This window comes from Babylonia areolata, chromosome 32 (genome assembly GCF_041734735.1).
Source record: "Babylonia areolata isolate BAREFJ2019XMU chromosome 32, ASM4173473v1, whole genome shotgun sequence".
NCBI lineage: Eukaryota > Metazoa > Mollusca > Gastropoda > Neogastropoda > Buccinidae > Babylonia > Babylonia areolata.
The window spans coordinates 16190994-16200993 of NC_134907.1; positions in this window are offsets into that span (position 1 = coordinate 16190994).

Genomic DNA, 10000 nt, shown 5'->3' on the forward strand with positions numbered 1-10000 from the left:
GATAGACAGGTAGGAAGGTAGGAAGGAAAAGAGACAGGTAGGAATGTAGGTAGGAAGATGGACCAGTAGGAAGGCAGGTAGGTAGGTAGGTAGGTAGATAAACAGGTAGCTAGGTAGACAGGTAGGAAGGTAGATAGGTAGGTAGATAGATAGGTAGATAGGTTGGTAGGTAGGAAGGTAGGCAGGAAGATAGGTAGGGAGGTAGAGAGATATAGACAAGTAGGTAGGTAGCTAGGTAGGTAGGAAAGCAAGTAGAACGACAGGTAGGTAGGTAGGTAGGTAAGTAGATAGACAGGTAGGAAGGTAGGTAGGAATACATTCATGTATGGTATTGGGTAGGTAGTTACCTTACCTTTCACTGAGGCATCAGTGGTATATGAGGAGAGAGAGGGGGGGGAGTGTGTGGTGTTGGTGGTGGTGGTGGTGGCTGTAAGTGAAGGGTTTGTGGGCGGGGTTGGGAGAGAGAGGAGGTGGGGTGAGGTAGGTGGAGGGGGGGGGAGATGGGAGGGTGGTGGTGGTGGTGGTGGTGGTGGTGTTTTGGTGGCCTGAGGGGTGGGTGAGGTGGGTATGGGGGTTCGGGGGGTGGGGGGGGGTTAAGAGAAAGTGTGTGTGCACCTGTAAAGTGTGTGTGTGTGTGTGTGTGTGTGTGTGTCTGTCTGTCTGTCTGTGTGTGCGAGCGTGTGTGTGTCTGTGTGTTTGCGTATACGTGTGCAAATGTCTGTGTGTGTGTGTGTGTGTCTGTCTGTCTGTCTGTCTGTCTGTCTGCGTGTGTGTGTGTGTGTGTGCCTGCGTGCTTGTTTGTATGTGTCTGCGTGTGTGTATGTGTGTGCGTGTGTGTGTCTGTCTGTGTGTCTGTGACTCAGACTGTGTCTACAGTGTGATTGCGTTAAAGTATTATGACTCCATGGCCACGTACATGGGACACTGAAGCAGTCGCTCGGAAATATGTCTGACTGGGCGAGTTTTATTAATTGTTTTGTTGTAATGGTTTCAATATTGTTGTTGTGATCAAGTTGGTTTTTTGTTGTTGTTGTTTTGTTGTTGTTGTTTTAAGGAGGAGGCGGGCGAGGAGAGAGAGAGAGAGAGAGGTGGGGGAGGGGTGGGGGGTAAGGAGGGGGGTTATTGGAGAAAGGTTTCTCCTGATTTCAATTAAACTGGATCATTAAACTGTGTGTGTGTGTGTGTGTGTGTGTGTGTGTGTGTGTGTGTCGGTCTCGGTGTCGGTCTCGGTCTCTCTGACTCTGTCTGGCTCTCTCTCTCTCTGTCTCCCGCTCTCTCTCTCTCTCTCTCTCTCTCTCTCTCTCTCTCTCTCTCTTCTGTCTCTCTCTCCGTCTGTCTGTCTCTCCAGTCCATCCCACCCCCACCCCCGCCCTCTTCCTTTCTCTCTCTCTCTCTCTCTCTCTCTCTCTCTCTCCCTTTCTCTTTTTTTCTTTCTTTCTTCACATCTCTATCTGTCTTTCTGTCTCTATCTCTATCTCTGTCTCTATCTCTCTCTATCTCTGTCTCTGTCTCTATCTCTATCTCTCTCTCTATCTCTCTCTATCTCTGTCTCTGTCTCTGTCTATCTCTCTGACGCCAGCCAGTTTCACGCTCCAGAATTTGCCAGACAGAGTGAAGGACGAAAAATACAGCGCAACTCGTACTCTGCCGTTCTCCTCGTTCAGACATCCTCTCTCTCTCTCTCTCCTCTCTCTCTCTCTCTCTCTCTCTCTCTCTCTCTCTCTCTCTCTCTCTCTCTCTCTCTGTCTCGGTCTCTCTGTCTCCGTCTGTCTGTCTGTCTGTCTGTCTGTCTGTCTGTCTCTCTCTCTCTCTCTCTCTCTCTCTCTCTCTCTCTCTCTCTCTCTCTCTCTCTCTCTCTCTCCCTCTGTGTCTCGGTCTCTCTGTCTACGTCTGTCTGTCTGTCTGTCTGTCTGTCTGTCTGTCTGTCTCTCCAGTCCATCCCACCCCCACCCCCGCCCTCTTCCTTTCTCTCTCTCTCTCTCTCTCTCTCCCTTTCTCTTTTTTTCTTTTTTCTTCACATCTCTGTCTTTCTGTCTCTATCTCTATCTCTGTCTCTATCTCTCTCTATCTCTGTCTCTATCTCTATCTCTGTCTCTATCTCTCTCTGTCTCTGTCTCTGTCTCTGTCTCTGTCTATCTCTCTGACGCCAGCCAGTTTCACGCTCCAGAATTTGCCAGACAGAGTGAAGGACGAAAAATACAGCGCAACTCGTACTCTGCCGTTCTCCTCGTTCAGACATCCTCTCTCTCTCTCTCTCCTCTCTCTCTCTCTCTCTCTCTCTCTCTCTCTCTCTGTCTCGGTCTCTCTGTCTACGTCTGTCTGTCTGTCTGTCTGTCTGTCTGTCTCTCTCTCTCTCTCTCTCTCTCTCTCTCTCTCTCTCTCTCTCTCTCTCTCCCTCTGTGTCTCGGTCTCTCTGTCTCCGTCTGTCTGTCTGTCTGTCTGTCTCTCTCTCTCTCTCTCTCTCTCTCTCTCTCTCTCTCTCCCTCTGTGTCTCGGTCTCTCTCTCTCCTCTCTCTCTCTCTCTCTCTCTCTCTCTCTCTCTCTCTCTCTGTGTGTGTGTCTCGGTCTCTCTGTCTCCGTCTGTCTGTCTGTCTGTCTGTCTGTCTGTCTGTCTCTCTCTCTCTCTCTCTCTCTCTCTCTCTCTCTCCCTCTGTGTCTCGCTCGCTCTCTCTCTCTCTCTCTCTCTCTCTCTCTCTCTCTCTCTCTCTCCCTCTGTGTCTCGGTCTGTCTCCGTCTGTCTGTCTGTCTGTCTGTCTGTCTGTCTGTCTGTCTCTCTCCCTCTGTGTCTCGGTCTCTCTGTCTCCGTCTGTCTGTCTGTCTGTCTGTCTGTCTGTCTGTCTGTCTCTCTCTCTCTCTCTCTCTCTCTCTCTCTCTCTCTCTCTCTCTCCCTCTGTGTCTCTCTCTCTCTCTCTCTCTCTCTCTCCCTCTGTCTCTCTCTCTCTCTCTCTCTCTCTCTCTCTCTCCTCAGTCTCTGCTTTTATATCCCGTTTCTTCCTTCTCCAGTCTGTCGTTCTCCAGTGAAGAAGAGTCAGTACTGATCAAATGTATTCATCAGTAATTAGGCCGTGTATATTTTTCAGTTAAAAAAATCACGGTCTCATCACTAGTGATTCAGTTTTTCAAATGTTGAGCCGGGTACGCTGATCTCAGTATCTTCCTGTAGTTTGGAGCATGTAACAAAGAAGACAGAACGAGAGAAAGAAAGTAAAACACAAGCAAACCGCGGAGAATATAAAGTACAGAAAAAGAATCAAAACAGAAAGAGAAGAACAGACTATACGTTTTAACCAGTGAGCTTGCGCGGGCCGCGGTAAGGGGGCAGGGGGGGGGACTTGGAGGGGGGGGGGGGAGGAGAGAGATCGCAAATCTAAAAATAACCACGACGGCAGTGCCAACACAGTCAGTCACATGTTCGCCCATGTGCTTTTGGCGGCCTCGCACGGATGGTTAGCGCACGCACGCACGCACACACACACACACACACACACACACACACACACACACACACACACTCACTCTCTCTCTCTCTCTCTCTCTCTCTCTCTCACACACACACACACACACAACTAGCATGCACAAACACACACACATGCATGCACAAACGCGCGCGCACGCGTGCGCACACACACACACACACACACACACACACACACACACACACACACACACACACAAACTCGACTGATCCCATATCGTGCACACGCATACATAAAAACACACACATGTACAGGCACACACACACACACGCATGCACGTGCACGTATACGTATTGTAGCTCACACACTGATAGTGATACACACATACGCCGGCACGCATACACACACAAGCACACACACACACGCTGACGCACACGCACCTCCATACTACACACGCCGCATGCACGCACGCAGGCACACATATACAAGTGTACGCCGCAATGATACGAAGACACACACACACACACACACACACACACACACACACACACACACACACACACACACACACACACACACACGCACGCACGCATACATGATGCGCAGCAATGGACATGAATATCATGTAATAGCTCACATCACTGATACACATACACACACGCATGCACGTGCGTTGCACACTTATCATGGCGCTTCTTCCCGTGGAGATGCCGGGGAGGAGGGGGTGGGGGTGCCTCTAAGTATAAATAGCATCCTCGCCTTCTGGAAATTCTGTGCTGGAAATTTCCTCTTTCCTATCACTCTCTTTTTTTCTGCCTTTTATATATATATATATATATATATATATATATATATATATATATATATATATATATATATATATATTGACTGTTGTTTCCTTTTTCTGCCTTCCCAGTCCATTCCCCTTTTTTTCAGTTCAGTTTTCTTAAGCTTGATACTTGTTTCTCTTTTTCTCAGTCTGTGATACACTATCTGTGCTGTTCTAGTGAACTGCTCTGGCGATTTCAGTGGCAGTGAGATGTAAACTCTGGGACGGACGGATGGGCACTAGCTTGCCCATTCTGCAATGTTATTTTCCTATATGGCCTTTTTTTTAATGTATTTTTTGTTTGGCTTTGAAGTGTTGATTTTTTTTTTCCCCTTATTTACATTTTTTTTTTTTTTTTTTGTTTGGTTTTTAATTTGTTTTTTGTTTTTTGTTGTTGTTGTTTTTTCGGGTTTTTTTTTCTTTGTTGTTGTTGTTGTTTTTAATCTGCGGATGATAGATTAAGCGGAATGGCTGGCGTCCTCAGCATGGCCCAGTCTTCAGTATTTGCCATAAATAAGAAGCGGCGAAATGGTTGGGACACTTTGAAATGAACTGTGTTTTCTGGGTTTGTCTATGATGGGGTTTTATTTTGGGGGCCGGGGGGGGGGGGGTTGTTGTTGGGTTTGGTTTTTGTTGGGTTTTTTTTTTGTTGTTGTTGTTCTTTCTTGCGGGGGGGGGGGGGGGGGTTGTTGTTGCTTTTTGTTGTTGTTGTTGTTGTTTTTGTTTTGTTTTTTTGTTTTGTTTTTTTTTTTTGTAGATGTGACAATTTTGTGTTGACGCGGTTTAGCATTTGTATGGTTTGAAAGTCCTGATATGGCTGGATTATAAGCAACAAGAATAAGAATAAGAATATCATGGCGCTCAGTCTCACACACACACACACACACACACACACACACACACACACACAGACTGGAGAGAGAGAGAGAGAGAGAAAGAGAGAGAGAGAGAGAGAGACCCGACAGACAGACAGACAGACAGAGAGAATGTTTTTGCAGTCCAGCAATTCTGTAGACACATGAAGGAGGAAGAGATCGAGAGACCGAGGTCAACGACCGAACAAACACGGACGACCTTCACCTTCACCTTCTTGGTTTGCATATAATTAACCGTCGACTTGGTTGCTCGAAAGTTCAAAAGAACAAGGCTTGTACTGGGACAGGACCAAAACAAAGACTGAAGCTGGTTCGTGGGGGGGGGGGGGGGGAGGGGGGTAGGTTAGTCTGGTGGTACTCCGGAAAGTCAAGGGTAACTTTTTTACATAAGGTGTGGGGGGGGGGGGGGGATGAGGGGAGATGGAGGGAAGAGGGGCATGTTTAGTTGTGTGTGTGTGTGTGTGTGTGTGTGTGTGTGTGTGTGTGTGTGTGTGTGTGTGTGTGCGCGCGTTCCTCTATGTGTTATGTGTGGTGTGTCTGTGTGTGCCAGTGCGTGCATGCGCAGGTGCGTACGTGCGTGCGTGCCAGTCGATCGTGTGTGTGTGTGTGTGTGTGTGTGTGTGTGTTTGTATCAGTATTTACCTTTTTTGCAAAGGATGGAGACTTGATGTTAGTACAAATAGTTCCATGTTTTGATGGTAGAAAAAAGCACATTGCAAATGTAAGTTTCATAATCTATGATTTAAATAACATTTGCAAATGAAAAAAAGTTCATGTCAGCCTGTCATAATTCCGAGATAAAAATGTGTGTGTATGTGTGTGTGTGCGCGCGCGCGCAACTGGCGTGAATTGTTGGAGCATAGCAGTAAACTGATTATTTATTCAATAACAAAATTCAAAACTGGATTTAATTCTGTTGTGTTCTTGATATCATTCAAGATGTGTTCACTGCGTGTTTATGTTTGGACATTCGTTCTCTGTGTGTGTGTGTGTGTGTGTGTGTGTGTGTGTGTGTGTGTGTGTGTGTGTGTGTGTGTGCGGGGTAGGGGGGGGGAACTTAACAGGGGGGAGGGATTGGTGGATGAGTGCGGAGGTGGGGGTGGGGGGACGGTGGGATGCGTAAGGGGTTGGTTGTGTGTGTGTGTGTGTGTGTGTGTGTGTGTGTGTGTGTGTGTGTGTGTGTGTACGCGCGTACTTCAGTGTGTGTGTGTCTAACTATGTGTGTGTGTGTGTGTGTGTGTGTGTGTGTGTGTGTGTGTCTGTAGCAGTAGTAGTCTGCAATTTAACGTCTTTCGGCCACTTCAAGTGACATTAGACGGGGGAAAAGGGAAGGGGGAGGGGGCAAAGAGGGAGAAGAGTGTGTGTGGGTGAGTGTGTGCGAGTGTGTGTGTGTGTGTGCAAGCGTGCGTGCGTGAGTGCGTGTCACGGTGTGATTCGAACGGTCAGTACAACAGACCGCCGTGCACACGGCCGGTCCGTCATCACTTCTTATTGCTTTATTGTCTATTGACCACAAGATGACCTAGACGCGCACACATTAACCCTTTTCAAGACACAGAATAAATGGGTTGTTTTTTTAATGATGAAATTAATGTAATTAAAATTAAAAAAAGAAAGAGAATAAATAAACAATCTTTAAAAAATGAATGAATAAATGTAGCATATATATCTCTGCGGCTGCCTTCACCTCTACACTCCATCTCGCTCACTACGATCGGCTTCGGATCCACTCTGTTTACGCATACCCAGATTCAAACACTCGACTGTTGGCCGCCGTTCTTTCTCTGTCTCTGGACCTTGCAGTTGGAATGAACTTCCTCTTTCGCTTCGTCAAGTCTCCACACTCAGCTCTTTCAAGTCTGGCCTTAAATTGTGAAAACCCACCTCTTCCCAAAATAGCCTCCCTTGCCTGCCTCTTCCTTGCCTTAAGTTTCTACAGTTTTAGAGTTATGCATGCGTGTGAATGACTGGTGCGAACGCGCTTTGATTTGTCTCTGCACAAGATTCAGCGCTATATAAATACCATTATTATTATTATTATTATTATTATTATCATCAGTCATTATTCTATATTTAAATTAAAAAAATAAATAAATAAAATGATAAAAACACGCCAATCTAATCTGATAATGGACACTTCATGATGATGATTCGAACTATAAAATCTGTTTATAAACACTCGTAGTACAATGCTTTGTCAGCAGGTTTTTTTCCGGCGCTGGAAAAATTTTTATCACTGCGACTGATAAAATGCATCCGTTCTCGTGACGCCAGGATTAGTTGTCACAGTATCGTCATATGCTTTTTGCTCGACGCTCCCTGCTGATAAATATTTACGCATACTTTGTATTCGACGCTCCCTGATAAGTATTACTGCGTACAACTGCGTACTGTGTAACTTTATAACGTGCGATGCATAGACCATACCGGCTGTGCTTCTTCGAGAGTTGAAACCAGACTGATACGTACCAGGTAAGCTGTTTTATGCTGTCTTCTTCTGTTCTGTTATTGTGCGTTCTGGTCTGTTCAAGGAGGGAGGTGCGGGCAGAATGGTTAAGACGCTCAGCTGCCAATATAGAAAGTCCGGGCCGTGAGGCCGTGAGGGCGTGAGTTCGAATCTCCGCTCTCGCCATTTTTTCAAAGTTTGAGTGCGGGAAAAACCAAACTGAGTGTCCAGTCATTCGGATGAGGCGATAAACGGAGGTCCCGTGTGCAGCTAGCACGCACTTGGCGCACTGAAAAAGAACCCATGGCATCGAGAGTTTTGTCCTCTGGTAAAATTCTGTAGAAGAAATCCACTCTGATAGGTACACACGTATGTGTGCATGCACTCAAGACCTGACTAAGGGCGTTGGGTTATCGGCTGCTGGTCAGGCATCTGCCTAGCAGATGTGGTGTAGCACATGTGGATATGTCCGAATGCAGTGACGCCTCCTTGACTGAGAAACTGAAACTGAAACTGAAACTGATCTGGTCTGTCCCCTGAGGTCCGTTCTACTTGATTCTGAGTTATTCTATGTCAAGTTCTGGTCTGCTCTGTATTATGTTGTCCTCTACTCTTTCCTGATCTATTCTGTGTTGTGGTCTGTTCTCTGATGTCTGTTCTATTCTTAGCTTTTTTTATGTTCTTGTCTGCTTTATGTTCTGCGCTGTTCTGTGTTCTACTGAGTCTGCTCTCTGTTCTTTTTTGTGTTCTAGTCTGTTGTTGGTTTAAACAGTATTTTATTTGTGAAACATGTCGCTGAATACAACACAGATGTAGATGAACAGGACAACAAGAAAGTCTTATATACAGTTCTGTCCTGATACATATACATACTAAATATGTGACGGATGTCATCATAGAAATAAGTTTATACGTGATCATACACGTATTGGTCTGTTCTCTAAGGTCTGTTCTATTCTGAGTTGTTGGGGTTGGGTTTGGTTTTGTTTTTCTCTCTATATTCCGAGTAGTCTGTTTTATGTTCTGTCCCGTTCTGTATTCTGGTGTGCTGTCTGTTCTGTCCTGTTCTGTATTCTGGTGTGCTGTCTGTTCTGTCCTGTTCTGTATTCTGGTGTGCTGTCTGTTCTGTCCCGTTCTGTATTCTGGTGTGTTGTGTTCTGTCCTGTTCTGTATTCTGGTGTGCTGTCTGTTCTGTCCCGTTCTGTATTCTGGTGTGCTGTCTGTTCTGTCCCGTTCTGTATTCTGGTGTGCTGTCTGTTCTGTCCTGTTCTGTATTCTGGTGTGCTGTCTGTTCTGTCCCGTACTGTATTCTGGTGTGCTGTCTGTTCTGTCCTGTTCTGTATTCTGGTGTGCTGTCTGTTCTGTCCCGTTCTGTATTCTGGTGTGCTGTCTGTTCTGTCCTGTTCTGTATTCTGGTGTGCTGTCTGTTCTGTCCCGTTCTGTATTCTGGTGTGTTGTGTGTTCTGTGCCGTTCTGTATTCTGGTGTGTTGTGTGTTCTGTCCCGTACTATATTCTGGTGTGCTGTCTGTTCTGTCCTGTTCTGTATTCTGGTGTGCTGTCTGTTCTGTCCCGTTTTGTATTCTGGTGTGCTGTCTGTTCTGTCCCGTTCTGTATTCTGGTGTGCTGTGTGTTCTGTCCCGTTCTGTATTCTGGTGTGTTGTGTTCTGTCCCGTTCTGTATTCTGGTGTGCTGTCTGTTCTGTCCTGTTCTGTATTCTGGTGTGCTGTCTGTTCTGTCCCGTTCTGTATTCTGGTGTGCTGTCTGTTCTGTCCCGTTCTGTATTCTGGTGTGCTGTCTGTTCTGTCCCGTCCTGTATTCTGGTGTGCTGTCTGTTCTGTCCTGTCCTGTATTCTGGTGTGCTGTGTGTTCTGTCCCGTTCTGTATTCTGGTGTGCTGTCTGTTCTGTCCCGTTCTGTATTCTGGTGTGCTGTCTGTTCTGTCCTGTTCTGTATTCTGGTGTGCTGTCTGTTCTGTCCCGTTCTGTATTCTGGTGTGCTGTCTGTTCTGTCCTGTTCTGTATTCTGGTGTGTTGTGTGTTCTGTCCCGTTCTGTTTTCTGGTGTGCTGTCTGTTCTGTCCTGTTCTGTATTCTGGTGTGCTGTCTGTTCTGTCCTGGTCTGTATTCTGGTGTGCTGTCTGTTCTGTCCTGTTCTGTGTTCTGGTGTGCTGTGTGTTCTGTCCCGTTCTGTATTCTGGTGTGCTGTCTGTTCTGTCCTGTTCTGTATTCTGGTGTGCTGTCTGTTCTGTCCCGTTCTCTTCGCGGATTCTGAGTGTGTTCTGGTCTCAGTGTTCTATGTTCTTCTGTGTGTCATAGTTCTGTTGTTTGGTCTGTTGTTTTCTGAGTTCTTTTCTTCTATGTTCTGGTCTGTTCTTCGGCCTGTTCTCTGCGGTAATTCCCTTCTCTTCGAATCTATGTTCTGCCGGGCTGTTCCAT